This window comes from Pimephales promelas, chromosome 16, assembly GCF_988280905.1.
Source record: "Pimephales promelas chromosome 16, fPimPro1.hap1.1, whole genome shotgun sequence".
NCBI lineage: Eukaryota > Metazoa > Chordata > Actinopteri > Cypriniformes > Leuciscidae > Pimephales > Pimephales promelas.
In genome coordinates, this window is record NC_142784.1 from 28,552,158 (window position 1) to 28,568,281 (window position 16,124).

A 16,124-nucleotide genomic window follows, 5' to 3' on the forward strand; every position below is an offset into this window, starting at 1 on the left:
AATACTGTGGAAACAAAGACACCTCTTGGAAGCCAAAACATATCAAAAATTAATTTCAAAGTGAACTATCCCTTTAAATCATGTCACAATGCAGCAAAAATACAGGCTTATTTATTTTACTTTTAATTTTGTGGTGAAAAGTATTTGTAAGATTTAACTATTCAATCTATATTTTGTATTTAAGCTAAACTAAAACCATTATATTAAAAGGACACCTCATTAGTATGTGAAAACAGCTGCCCATTCAACAGAGCAAAGGCAAAAGTCTGCCTTACTAATCATCATTTAAGGTATTTCAGAGCTTAAAAGAAACACGCTCGTGAGTTTTTACTCAAGTTTATTTCCGAACAACCTATATTTCTGTTCCACAGCTCTACATTAAAAGTGATTTAAACATCTGCTTTTGAAATGTAGAAGCTCTCAACACATTGGAGGAGAACACACCTTATGGCAAATTCTCATTTGTCAAAACAATCAATAGCATTTAAGATCCCCTTTGCCACCTGCTGCTTATAAGATTCGCTGGTTGGATGAAGTCGCTACAAGATTTAAATGCAGAATAAACAGCTAAGCTCTCAGCGGTCTGTCTAATGCCTACGGCACTCACACACAGGATGATTTTCTGCGATAAAACAACTGGAAGTCATTCGTTTTCAATGAGAGTTGCTGATTTTACAGCATGAGAAACATTTATGCAAGAAACGTTCTGCAAATGAGCGCCAACTTTTTGATAAATATGTATTTCTTTATATACATTTAATATATTAAAACTATTTTTGAAGAAAAAAAAAATAGGAATATGCCTATTTTTACATCCTTTATGGGCTGAATGATTTAGGAAATGCTTTACTGTAACAAAAATTATTTTACAAAAATATTATTTTCTACTTCAAAATTTTCATTCAGGTACTTTCTGTTTGTAAACATTTCAAAAGTCTACAAGCAATTTCAGAGCGAAAGTTGTAAGCCCTGAACCAAATTTTTTGAAAAAGTTTTTTTTTTTTTTTTTTTTTGTATTTCTCTTGCTCTTGTATGATGCCCGAGGATGAAGAGGGCAAGCTGTTCCAGTCTGCATAGCCAAAATCTGTCAACATCTTGCAAACTTTAAACCTGATGAGCGGACATGCCTGGCATGGTCTGACAGAACCCTTTGGGCTTGTTCATTTAGGTTTCAAACACCTTCAAAACAAATGTCCGATGACCGTTTTTGATGTCAAAGTTGGCCCGTGGTATCCTTTGATTTGGCCCGCCATACCGTCCTGGGAGAGGGGCGAGAGGGGGTGATACCTTCGACACAGATCGTAATTTCTAATTTGACATAACAGTTCTGTTTGATTTATTGTTGAACTACAACAGAGTAAACTGATATTAAATGTTTAAATTAAATGTAAAAGAATTAAGATTTTTTTTCCCCTGTCAATGCGCAATTCAAGGTGCAGCACAAATTAAATGCAGTAATGGCAAAATCAAAGCATTTCTGAAAAATAAGGACCAGCTTCATGTCTCTCATTAGGTCACCGACAACCACATGGTTTTATTATTGCTTTGGCATTGAACTGTATTTTACATTGACCACTTGATTGTTGCTTTTATTGTAAAACGTTCTTTAAAATGCAAAACTTAACAAATAAAACTGCATTAGTTAATCAGATTGAAGTTGCTTTATATTAATTTTAAATATTATAAAATAAATAAACCCATTGCAACTTTAATGTAATACCATTTGATTTATGATGCAAAATTTACTTTTGGCCCACGACCCACAATCAACTTTGATTTTTGGCCCTTCATAGGAAAAAGTTTGGGCACCCCTGGTCTAAATGGACCACAGGTTCACTTGTGGTATATTTTTCCCTTAGGAATGTGGTAAACGATGTATTCATTGGCTCTTGCTTGAGGCTGGTTGTTTGGGAAGAGGTGTAAAAATTTGAAAAATTTATATATTATTGCCAATGGACAGGCAGTTTTACTTTTCACATGCATTGTTAGAGTGCAACTGACTAAATAAATAAAATTTAAAATAACACAAAACTATTATAGTCCTTTACAAAAAAAAAAAAAACATTGACCAAAAAATGATTTATTATGAGAAGATTATTTCTCACAGCAGTCTAATGGTATGTCTCTAAATGTATTGTGTGAGTTAAGTTTCTGGATTCACATAAAGCATATAAAGCAAAGCTTCTGTAGTAGTGAGGCTAAAAAAAGGACAAATTCAGAGACATCAGACCAAGAGAGTGCTTCACTGTGTTGTCAGTCTAACTGTTACTTGTACACTAAAGCGGAGCACGCTGTCGGCATGCTAAAAGCCACTGTGAAAACTCTCTCAAATGTCTCCTCTGTAGATCACAGCCATTGGAAATCACACAATGAACAAATGTATAACAAAATGAATCACAAACTAACTAAATACAACTAACTAAATGTTGTAGGAGAAAATAGCACATGTCAACTCTTCAGAAACACTGATGATGAATTTGTCATTTGACAAACATGTAACAAAAATATATTTTTGCATACCTACAGTAATCCATTATAGATTAATCCACCAGATTAATGTTAATTCAAAAATCTACTATTGATCATTGTACATAATCAAAAGTTTGCAGTCAGTACTATTTTTGAATTAATACTTGTATGCAACAAGGACACATTTACAATTTACATTTACAATTTTATTTTTATTAAAGATTTATTTCAAATAGATGCTTGGGGGTTTTTTTCTATTCAATAAAAAGTATCCGGAAAAAAAATGTATGACTGTTTAAACATCAATATTAGGCAAAATATATTAAAAAAGAAAATTATTCACAATATTACTGTATTTTTGATCAAATAAAAGACTTATTTAAAAAAAAAAAAATATGTATGAACAAAATAAGTGTGTGTTTCAATCTATAATTAACATTAATAACCCAGATAAATAAATGTTGTGATTGTTCATCATTAATTCATACCACCTCCCAGATTCACTTAAGCCTTCATCTAAAGCTGTACCGTCAAACTTGGCTGTTCATCAATGAATTCATTGTCATATGAGATCATAGCGAAGCCGTTTAATCTTTGGCATTTGGTTTTAAAGTTAAGCCTTTTCAAAGTTTCTCTCATGGACCACTTTAACATGCAAAGAAATATTATGATATGAATACAAATGTGCTCATATTCGGTCGGTCAGTGTCAAACTCATAATTTTGGAGTGGAGACTGACATTTTTTCTTTTTAAGCATTAAAAGAAATTACCATAAATCAATGCACAGATGGACAGCACTGTAACAGTGTCACATTTAAAAAGGTTACTGGCTTACTAATCCATCCTTCATCCTTGTCTGCTATCATTATGAATGAGAATGGATGATTTGATACTAAAATTCAGCATAATCCGGCCACTTAATTTGGTATACACGTTTAACTGCTCGTTCATGCGAATAATCAGCCAATCACATAGCAGCAAATCAATGCATTTAGGCATGTAGGCATGGTCAAGACTAGGGATGTGTCACGGTACCAAAATTCCAGTAGTCGGTACCGATACCGTTAAAAATCTTTCGCTTCTCGGTACAAATTTCGGTACCATAGCAAAATCAAACTATTTTTCCAATTTAACTATTTGAAGAAAATATGATCAATTCAATGACTTTATTATTTATGACGGTAAATTTATAAAAACATTGAAGGCTACAAGCGGCTTAAACGAAAATATTGATGATATTGAGAAATATTGCTTAAAAAAAAAAAATCAAGTGAAAAATAAGCAACCGAAGTTCTCACACATTATTATTATTATTAGTAGTAGTAGTATTTTTAATGAATGGAGACGTAGTTAAATCTATTGTACAATAGCCTAATATAATTATTTCTGTCAATACATTATTATTATTATTAGTAGTAGTAGTATTTTTAATGAATGGAGACGTAGTTAAATCTATTGTACAATAGCCTAATATAATTATTTCTGTCAATTTCTTTTGTTAAACCAAACTTTTATTTTGACGGGTTGCCGGGAAGATCTTTGAGTTTATGTGTGTGTATTATTATATGACGATAGTTTTTCTCAAACAAAATGGTAAAATGCTCATGAAGTGACTCTCGGAGATGAATGGAATCATGAATCTTATCATATCGTGAGGCAGCTGAGACTGAAAACAGCGTGAGCGTCACTCGTGTGTGAGGTAACGTTAAATGAAACCACGCATCTGCGCCGTTCATTCACACAAAGACAAGCAGAAGATGCAGCGTTAAAATTTAGTGTTTTCAGCAGAGCCACCGGTCGCCAAGTCTTGGCGCTTTCATGAAGACGCCGCAACTGCACGCCCTTTGTGCATGCAAGCGCATCCAGAACCGGGTTTGACCAGGTACTCGGTACCTACGATACTTGGTACCGTAATGTTTCTAAATTTTTAGTATCGACTTGGTACCGAAGTACCGAATATTTTGACAACACTAGTCAAGACGGTCTGCTGAAGTTCAAACTGAGCATCATAATGGGGAAGAAAAATTTAAGTGACTTTAAACATGGCATGGTTGTTTATGCCAGACTGGTAACAGACTCTACTAGGATTTAGGTTTATCATCAGAGAATGGTCAGAAAGAGAGTAAATATCCGGTGAGGGCGAGTTATGTGGCAAAAAATGCCTTGATGCCAGAGGTCAGATGAGAATGACCAGACTGGTTTGGGATGATAGAAAGGAAACCTTAACTCAAAAAAATAATCATTCGTTTCAACCGAGGTCTTTAGAAGAGCATCTCTGAACACACTGAACCTTGAAGCAGATGGGTTACAGCAGCAGAAGACCACACTGGTCTCACAGGTGTCACTCCTGTCAGCTAAGAACAGGAAAATGAGGCTACAATTCACACAGGCTCACCAAAGTTGGAAAATGGAAGGTTGTAAAAACATGACCTGGTCTGATGAGCCTCGATTTCTACTCCGACATTCGGATGGTAGGGTCAGAATTTGTCAAATAACATGAAAGCATAAATCCATCCTGCCTGCTGGCTATGGTGTAATGGTATTTTTTCTTGCCACACTTTGGGCCCCTACTAGCTGAGCATCATTTCAAAGCCACAGCCTACTTGAGTATTGTTACTGACCTGTCCTTCCATTTATGACCACAATGTACCCATCTTCAGATGGCTACTTACAGCAGGCTAACACACCATGTCACAAAGCACAAAGAATCTGACAAGGAGTTCTCTCAAATGGCTTCCAATGTCAGATCCCATTCCAGTAGAGCACCTTTGGGATGTGGTGGAACGGGTGATTCGCATCATGGGGGTGCAGCCGACAAATCTGTGACAAATGTGTGATGCTATCATGTGAATATGGATCAAAATCTCAGAGGAATATTTCCAGCACCTTGTTGAATCTATTCCTCAAAGAATTTGGGCAGTTCTCATGCTCTGCTCTAGAGTAAAAAAAATGAGCACATTGCAGTTTATTCAAAGGGTTACTTAAATTAATATTGCAATAACTCTATAGTTAGCTTTACATTTAATGTGTCCATACTATACCATTTTAAATGTTCCTAATTTTGTTTTGAAGTGCTTGCATCCAAAAAAAAAAAAAACACCTTCATTGTCTAATAATATAATATCACCTCTTTTCTCACAGCGTCTGAATTGGTTTGATAGAGGATTTGGTCTCTCTAAACCCAACCTTACTGAGAGCATACTCTTCTCTGATTGGTCAGATGCCCCAGTCTGTATTGATTGGTCTACCACTTACACAGCAATAACCCAAGCGCTCATTACCATATCTGAATTTCAGTTCCAGATCTTCCTCAGGACTTGATACGAACAGTAAAGATTGGACGCCGGTTTAGCCGTATCAATTTCGGTCTTTGGAAGTGCAAAGTGGATTTGCTTTTGCTTTAGCGTAGAAAACAGTGTCTTCTCGACATGTCGAAAACATGAACCGAACTCTTCCAGGCCTCAGCTAAAACTAGAGCGTTTGAGGGTCAAAGTAGATGATGTTCACAGGCAGCCAATGAAGACCACAGGCAGGCATTAAGTAAATATTACAAACCTACGTAGTCCCATTGAAGTAAGACTGGAATTACTGACGACTCGTTTTAGACTCACAATCGGTTCTTTCTTTCGGGACTCCGAAAATAACTTCATTTACAATGCACAGTTATATTACACACTAAATGAAAGGAAATATCCCCCCCCAAAAAAAGAATAAGGGCCTGTTCACATATCGCGTCTTTTGTAACACAGTCTCATCCCAAAAAGTCATATAACTGACGTCTTGGGACGTCTTGACCATACGTCAATATCCGCCTTTTTAGGGCCCCCTTAAACGTCGGTAGATGGCGATCCCGGGCCGTCATACAACTGACGCTTTACCTTTAACGTCAGTTAGGTGACGGGTTAGGTTTAGGGTTAGGTTTAGGTCTGGGGTAGAGTTAGGATCCCATAACCTCATCTACCGACGTTTAAGGGGGCCCTAAAAAGGCGAATATTGACGTATGGTCAAAAGACGTCCCAAAACGTCAGTTATATGACGTCTTGGGATGAGACCGGGTTGTCTTTTGCGTGTTCAAGTTCGTTACTTCAAATGTAGGCGCGCGTGTTATGCGCGCTCATAATAGAAGTGACGCGGTCGCGGTGCAACGCGCAAGATAAAAACATCTCAACTTTTCAGAATGCCTCAAGTGCACCATAAGCGCACGGTAAGTCACGTGACAAGAACCAACCTGAGCGCAACCACCCTAGCGCTTTGTAAAAAGGAGAATGTGGCACGCCCAGCGTTTTCTACGCATTTTTAGGCGCTATATGTGAATCCGGCCTAAGAGGGTTACTTTAAATCATACTGCACTTCACGTTTGGACAGCAACATTGGCGCAAGGGCGGGAGAACCTGTCACTCACATGAGATCGACCAATAGCTAATCACAACCATCCAATCAATTCCCCATGATCAAAATCAAGTCAGCCCTACATTTTTCCTTATTCGAGAAGCCGTTTTACTCAAATAAGTCACAATAATAGGGAAGAAAAGACTAATTGCAACTTCTGTTTCATGCCGACAATAAGAGGGATTGGATTCTGCAAGGCAATCGAATCTTGTGACATCGACCTGAGCTGGGTAAATGAGAACACCAACTTACATGGCCCCTATAAAGGGATGTTTTTCCCTGTAAAAGGTGTTTTACACTGAATCGGCTTCTCTATTCATTTCAACTTCAGTGTATTTGGGACAACCTAAAAGGCAAACACGAAAGCAAGAACCCGATAGCTATATGCAAGAAAATTAATCCGACCCCCTCCCAGTCCATGCCGACTGTCAAACTTCAGCTGCTCTGTTATTATGAGAGCCACTGCCATTACAAGAAATCAGTGTTTGAGGAGCGGAGGGAGGGTTGGCCTACTGCCGCACCATAAGGTAGTGATATTCTCCGCATGTCCGCAGGCTTGTGTCCCAGATGATTAGAGTCTAGAGGAGAGATCAGAAACTGCATCTCAATCAGACAGTCAAGGTGACTTCATAGGAAGCTGATTTCCAACACGGTCATTACCAGTACCTGAACGTCAGTGAAATCAGAACTTCAGCACACCCGCTTATTAGTAATAATGAGTGCAAATTACAAGACTATAGATGTCCTTTCTAAAGCTGGGTGTCTGCTGTGTGGTTTATATCTGTCCCTTGAGTTTGCTGTTTGTCGTGTTGTACGATATGAACTCGGTGAGATCTTGCGTTAAAGCCGAGGCAGATTGATGTCGTTGACTGGACAGTCAATCGTGCCATGTTCTAATATTGCCAACATTAAAATCGTACCACACAAACCCAGCAAGCACTTACAGAAAAATGCTGGCAATGTCTTGCCTGGCACAGAAAATGAAACAAGAGTTTGGAGACAGTTGGCTGGGCAAAAGAGGGAATCGGTAGAAATGGCCCGTCGTAGGACCAGACACATTTTAGGACCGTAACTTAAAATTTCTGACACTAGGTGCGTTCCATTCGACAGGGTCCCTACGCAGTGTTCACTGCTCCCTACTCCCTGAACACGGTATATCAGTTGAAGTGATGTATCGATGTTCCCTTATTCCCTATGCCGTTTGCAGTGCCCTTCGAACTGAGCATGTTCGTTCCCTTCGAATTGGAATCTAACTTAAGACGGCGAAATACCCTGTAAAGTCCACTTCGCAGTCCACTTACGGTCGAGTGGAACGCACCTACTGTCAGAAGTTCGTCAAAGGCTACATCTCATTTCAAAGGCAATTATTTGGCAGTCAATGAGCATGCCATATTAAGTGATCAAAGTGTGCCCTACAACACAAAATCTGTTACAATTCCCAAAAGTCTGTCTCAGATGACAAAATCATGTCCAAAATCTAAGTGTGCGCGAGTATAAAAACAAATTAATAAGAACGCAGAGTGTAATTTACAGAGGACTGTTGAGCTTTAAAAGACAACTAGTGCCATGAACAGACTAAAAAAGTTATTTGTATAATTACCTTCATTCAACTCAAATGATGTTCTATTCATAATACAGCCAGCCGTTACTTTTAAATAACACCACTCAAAGAGCGAGAGCTTTTTAGTATGTTTACTTGTAATCAAATTAAGTACATGACGTGCTAATTAATTCATCAAATAGATGAACGTATCCTGATGTCACACAACAAACACCAGTGCTTGTGGTTTCTTTAAAGTACCTTTTGTTTAGAAAGTGAAATGTATTGACACTAGCCCCATGTTGCAGCAATCAGCTCTAGATTAAGTGCCTTGTTCAAGGACTTAACCCAATAGTAGGCCTGTATCCCAGACATCCAAGTATCCAAGATTTGGATTCGAACCAAGATCATTCTGGTTAACCACCTTGAAGCCCTGACACATTGTGCCAATATCGTGCAGAGAATGTGACCCATTGACCTTACCAGTGTCCCCACAGTTTGTTTACTTAGTTTCAACTGTTTTCCTCACAGATGTACAGTTGGCTGAGTAACTGTCAGAGAGAGACTGCTTGGAAATATCCCAGTCCCAGATGGAGACCAAATCCGACTGCATTTCATGCTCTTTCTGAATCAGCTGAGAGAATGTAACGAGACACAGTCTAGAGAACAGAATGCTGGCTTTTCCCAGAAGTCTTTGTGAAACTGTGTCAAAAGAAAGTTTGAGGTTACATGAAAGTACTTTTAGAGAAATTAAAAAAATAGATGACAAAAATACAAGAAAAACATAAGTTTAAGTGTAACCATATTTTTCGGAATTCACAATATAAATAGTACCAGCAAGTCAGTAAGTACTGTAAGTAAAGAAGTAAGTAAGCAAGTAAGTAAGTAAATAAATAAATAAATAAATAAATAAATAAATAAATAAATAAGTAAGGAAGTAAGTAAGGAAGTAAGTAAGTAAGTAAGTAAGGAAGGAAGGAAGGAAGGAAGGAAGGAAGTGAGTGAGTGACGGAGGAAGAAAGGAAGTGAGGGAGGGAGGAAGTGAGTGAGGGAGGAAGGAAGGATGGAAGGAAGGGAGGAAGTGGGTGCTTCTCATTTCTTATTTGTGCATCCTCGTTTCCTTTCCTTGCTTCCTTTCCTTGCGTCTCAGCTCCACCCCCTGTAGGACGTGAGGGAAGGAAGCGAGGAAAGGAAAGGAGGACAGAGGAATCGAATAAAAGCTTTTTTATATCCATTGGAATTCTTGATCACTCGAGCGTCACTCCACAGTGTCATCAGCAGCGCTAAAAGGATCTGCCCTTATGTTGTTGAAGTTTGGTAATTCATAATAAATAATAATAAAGATAGACTATACTGTTGAAATATCTGAGATGTGTGGTTTATATAAACTGCAAAGGTAAAGTATAAATTAAAATGATTGTGACCGATGTGAAGGGGGAGGAGAATTGACACGTGCGTCACGTTTAGTCAGTATAACAGTTCCGCGTAGGATGCACCTGTGTATCCTTGCTTATGACTCCTCAGGAAGCCTCCTATCTCCTCGATCCTCGACTCCTCACGGTGCAATTAGAGAATTGAGATGTCCTTCAAGATGGCTGAGCTCGATCGGTTTCCGGGTCATAGGAGGGAGGACGGAGGAGCGAGGAGACGAAGAGGGATATTGAGAAGCACCCAGTGAGTGACGGAGGAAGAAAGGAAGTGAGGGAGGAAGTGAGTGGGGGAGGGAGGAAGGAAGGAAGGAAGGATGGAAGGAAGGGAGGAAGTGAGTGAGGAAGTGAGTGACGGAGGAAGAAAGGAAGTGAGGGAGGAAGTGAGTGACGGAGGAAGAAAGGAAGTGAGGGAGGAAGGAAGAAAGGAAGGATGGAAGGAAGGAAGGGAGGAAGAAAGTGAGGGAGGAAGTGAGTGAGGGAAGGAATGAAGGGAGAAAGGGAGGGGAGGAAAGAAGGAAGGAAGGAAAGAAGGAAGGAAGGAAGGGAGAAAGGGAAGGAGGCAAGGGAGAAATGGAAGGAAGATCGCGATTGATCGATTAACTGATTGAGTGGCATAAAAAAGAAATTATTTTTGCAGAAAGAAAATGAATGTATGTTTTAGGGACATTAAAAAAAGTTGACAAAATATTCAAGAACAACATTTTCACCAGATATCACATTACAATGTATACTTTTTCACTTAAAATGATATTTTAATTTGATACTTATTTATATATTCTTCATTTATAATATAAATTATATTATAAATGAAGAATATATAAATTATAAATATAAATTATATTTATATTTTTATATATATATTCTTCATTATAATATAATATTCTTTTTTTGCCTTATGGTAAAAATAGCATCATTGTCTTCATGAAAAATTTAAGATATATTCTTGAATCTTTTCTCAGCTTTCATGAGACTCGGTCAGTCAGTTCAAATGTCTTTCATTAATCTATAACTTCACAGAAAGCTACAGACCTCCAGGTGCACTGGTGGCCTAACATCACCATTCTCTGCACAGTGGAAAACCTGATATTATTATTTTGGGAATAACGGTGTGCCAAGATTGCTGTTTACACACATTCGAGACCTTGGTATTACTGCAGGCCTGTCCCAAATGCCACACTAACCCCTTGCGGCTGTCCTTTGACTTCACACTTTGATGACGCCGCATAGACTGTTGGGTAATAACTCACTGTGAAGTGCACTGAGGTTACATAGCAGCCACAAGGGAACGCTGATGAGCACCCTTCCGAAACCTAAAAATGGGAAATGGGTAATCTCGTGGAATTTACAGACAAGTACACTCACTAATAGGGGCCTATGATTTTCAGAATTTACAGTGTAATGTGGAATGTCACAGAATATGGCAACATTAGGATGAATAAATCAAAACTAGGGCTGCACTGTTAGGCAAATTGTGAATTGTAGCATGGCTCCAGACTAACTTTTTTTACTAGGAGCACTGTTGCCCCTGACTGAAAATTTTAGGAGCACAAGCAGAAAATTTAAGGGCACATCTTAAATCAGCTTGCAATCAATGCAATTATTCAAATTTCCCACAAAATACTTAACGTACAGATATTACGATTTGCGGTTTATTTTAAGTTCACAGGGCTTCAGACTTAAATTTGAGGGCAGCACCACCTCAAATGAGAACTTTACACCAAGTTCTACAAAAAATAACATAATAGGCTATATTTTTTTTAATCTGGTAGCAAAGTGAATCAGTCAACAAGTGGTTCTGGTGTGAGTGAGTGTAGGCGGGGCTAATGTGCATAAAACCAGGTTTACTAAATTAGGCACGGGTATAGAATTACATTCAAGCTATTTTTTTCAAGGATAAAACGTTCAAATGTCATTTTCGTGATCAAAGATGAGTTTTAAAGGATAAAATTGACTACAGGGGGACTACATAAAGCTATTCAAACAGGTTTTTCTCTCAAAAATGTAAGATTTTAAAACAAAAAACAAACAAACTGCTGTGCAAAAAAAGGCGAAGACAAATAAGATCCACACAGTCACAGAAAGAAATATTGCAAAATCAAAAATCTCTCACTTCTTGACATAAAAGAAGGCTTTTGTTCTACTTTGTGCACTAACGGTTCATAATCTAAAAAATATTTAAAGTTCCACACAACAACTTTTCTGAAGCTCCGATAGCAAGTGATAAGGCAACACATATCAATCCCAGTTTGAAGTTTACCAAGTCTCTTTAATCATCTGAATTCCTGACACTTCATTCCCTCTGTTGATGTACAGCGTGATTCAGAGCTGCCCGCAAGACCTTGTTGATTTTGACGCTTGCATTCATAAGAAACACTCCTGTTGCTCAGGGGCCTCTTGACGCTGGGTTTGATCAAGAACCGAGCAGCTATTGCGCTGGCACCTATACAATTATATATGGGGAGGAGAGGGGATTTCAGGGGCCAGACAGGTGTGCGAGGCTCGCCCGGGGCTCCCCGGAGTCCGCAAAAGCTTCGCTGCTGCTGGAATGGGCTGTGACACACAGATGTGTGTTCAGCATGATCCAGTCACCTCATAAACATGCACCGAAAAAAACACTTATTCTACGAAAAACACCATACTCAAGAGCGATGTGAAATCTGTATACAATGTAAAGGAAAAGGATGGTAAACACTTGCTCTGTTCACACTGATCATGAATGATTGAAAAAAAAAGCACAGAATGTCAACTATTTATAAGCATATTAGAGTATGCCTTTATATATAATATTATTCAAAAATTTATAATATATTTTTCAAAATAAATACTATTCAGAATTAAAACTAAACCCATATAAAAAAGAATTAGGGCTGGGCATTGACACAAATTTCACGATTTGATTAAACTTAAGATTCACAAACTTGCGATTCAACAGTAGTCTATTCAATGACCCTGTCCCAAATGGCACACTTCATATGCACTTTCGGTCTTGTGGACTTAAAATGGCTGCCGCCACGCGTGTCCATTAAGTCCATGAGACCATATGGTGTCACATTTTTCATTTTAGGCCCCCTTTACAGTCGATATGCGCCCTCGATTCACACTTTTGTCGAGCCCACACTGAAGCGAATACATGTTTACTTGTTTTTATTTATTAATCACAACATAATAGTTTCAATAAATTGTACACACTACGCACGTGTGACTTGAGAAAGCCCCAGGTTTGACGTTGGTTTGCCTTTTCTTTTTAATATTATCAGTCTTGCGAGATTGTAAAAACGAAATGTTAAAATCATCAATTACATTTTATTTTTCAATTTGACAGGGGTGATGCATTTTCACATTGAAAATTAAAATTAAAATGAAATAATTTAATTTCACTTTTAATTTGTCACATATTTTGTGTACAGGTTTTCTATGAAATGGTTACTCTGTTTTTTTTTTTTAATTATTTAATAGATTTAAAGAAAATGCCTTCCATGTGCTACAAAGCCGATTCTTGGGATTTAAAAATAGATATACATTCTTCAAAATGAGAATCGATTAAAATTGAGAAATTGATACTTTTAACCCAGCCCTATGGAAAAAAAAATGAAATGAAATAATATATAAATATTTAAAATAAATTTTAATGCATGATAATTTTAAATAAAGACTTGATAACTAGGCTAGATGAAATAAAAGAGTTCAAGTTATAAATTTAAATGAGAGTTTTATTTCTTTCTTCAGAATGTTGCAGTGCTTATTTATTAATGATGCATTTCTTTTAAAATTAATATGCCCTCGTAATCTTTAATCAAAAACGTAAACCTCCCCTCTCCTTCGAAATGACGTCTGTTCTCTCCATGATGCGTCTGAGCGGAGGGTGAGATTAAATATCCTTCACAACTGACTGCAAAAATGCAGATCTGCCACCATTTATTTAGCAACGCCCAACTTCCTAAATTCACTCAATTCCAGAAGGATGAAATCAAATCCCGGCCAAACTTTTTTTCTCATTTTCGCCGTTTCGGATATACGTCACAATAAGATCACAACTTCGGTTTTATGTCTGAACTTTTAAAGTTAAACTGAAATAAATAAATAAAAAACACTAAATTAAATAAATGACAGTCTTTTTATAAATGCACTATATTTGTATAAAAATATATAAACAAGCTCCACTCTTTATTTTTCTCATTAAATTTTTGGTTTCACTCTGAAATACATCACAATAGTAAAAAAGATAAAGTTAAATCGGTGTAAATATAGTGCTTCACAACAGAAACCCATCAAATGTGTAAATTGTGTCCTTTCTAGACAAAATCTCATTTATATTTTGTTTAGTTAAACAGCTTCAGTGCTTACAAGTTTGCATCATCTCATGCTAGCAGGGGAAATTTGCGAAACTAAATATGTATGAGAGATCAGGTGAAAAACAGTTTCCGCGGGCTGTTTACCCATGATGATTACTGATATTCAGGGCAACATGTAAATGATTAGCCTTTGTTAGCCTATTAGAGTGTTTGTTTATCAGAGCACGACCCTTTGCAATCCGTCTGAGCTCAATAAGAGGGTTTCACCACCAAAAACCAATAAAACAAAGTTCATCTTACTTCCAAATAACTTCACTTCCACCTTGCTTAAGTCCGGAAATCAATTGGACCTTCATCACTGCTTTATAACAAACTCAGTGCACAATATATGGAGCTGTGGTGCATATGACAGTGATGCAAAGTCAAATCTGGCTTGTAACATTTTAAAACACTATTTAATTTAAATAAAAAATAAAAAACAGCTGATGATGGTTCTCCTAAACATACACTCTAAAAAATGCTGGGTCGTTTTAACCCAATTTTGGGTAAAATATGGACAAACCCAGCCATTGGGTTAAAAATGTAATTTAAAAATGTAACCCAATGGCTGGGTTTGTCCATATTTTACCCAAAATTGGGTTAAAACAACCCAGTATTTTTTAGAGTGTAAAAAAAAAAAGTTTTTATGTACATTCAAATACGTTAAGACAAATTAGTTTTGAAATAATTCAATGAGCAATTATTGGAAACAATTATTACACTCTTGATATCTCCTCTGAAATACAAGAGGAGACATGAGATTACTCTGGATTAATGCTAAAATATTTAAGAAGTATAAAATTCACACAAAAAAATCATTAAAAAATCATTAATTCATAAAAAAAAAATCAAAATTGACAAAAAGTGAATTATTTAAATTTTTATAATTATTAACTTTTTATGTCATGAGACTTTATCATCTCATAATTTTTACTTTTTATATAAAATTTTGAATTTGTAAATTTCAACTTTGTCAAAATTGACTCATATAATTTCAATGTATCTGACATTTTCTTAAAATGTCAACTGCTCAATTTCGACTTTTTGTCTTATAGTTTACTTTAAAACTTATCTCATGGCTAATTTCGACATTTTGTCATAATTATCACTTTTTATGTCACAATTGTGATTTACCGACGCACTTTTTTTTTATGTGACGGAAATGGGTTTCCATAGAGAAGTAAAAGGCTTCTCAAATAGCTCTCTATAATTATCACTGCAATCTAGGAGAAACAATTGAGATATTTAAGAGTTCTCATTTGCAATTGCCCATTCCTATGGGCTCTCTCATCCAGAGCAAATGAAAGTAGCACAGAAATATGAAATGTTATTAACCTTCATTTCAAAAAGAGTTTTACAGAACACGCCAAGAAGAGTATAGTCTCCTTAATAATCTTAGTTTCTTACATCCCATGTGGTTTTTCCGAGTCAATCCGTGACACACATTTCACACCACATTATTCCACTTTCGAAGCCAGTTCCGCAGAGAGGGGTAAAATTAGAAACCATGTACTATGTTTTCAGATACCTCGATGGCTACCCCTCAAGACTTTGGTGTTAATTAAAACGATAATGAAGAACTCCATTTCACTTGTCAGTGGTCTCTGTGGCACTAATGAATGGAGAATGTTGAGTCATAAATATGCAGACTGTGCCATGCACACTTAATGTGTGCAACAACGCAATTAGGTATTGTTATCATTATAATAAAAATGTATAGACGGTGCCATTGAACCCTGTTCATACCATGCATTAAAGTGACGAGTGGTGAGCATACGGTTGCTGACAGTGCCACTCTCTGGATCGCTAATTGGTACAGAGCACTCAAAGTCTCCCGGCATAAGCAATCAGAATCTGGAGTACCAATTGTGCATCGTTGTTCATATACTCAAACATAACACTGTTAAACTGTAGCTATAATTATGAGTGACACTTTAATTACAAAATCAAGGTGGTCACCTCAA

At 36.9% G+C, this 16,124-nt stretch overlaps 1 protein-coding gene across 1 annotated transcript in view; it reads right to left on the reverse strand.

The window, feature by feature from the left end:
• The window catches only part of gbe1b (glucan (1,4-alpha-), branching enzyme 1b), a 157,878-nt gene that overhangs the window by 136,301 nt on the left and 5,453 nt on the right, over nt 1–16,124 (reverse strand). The window lies entirely within an intron of this gene.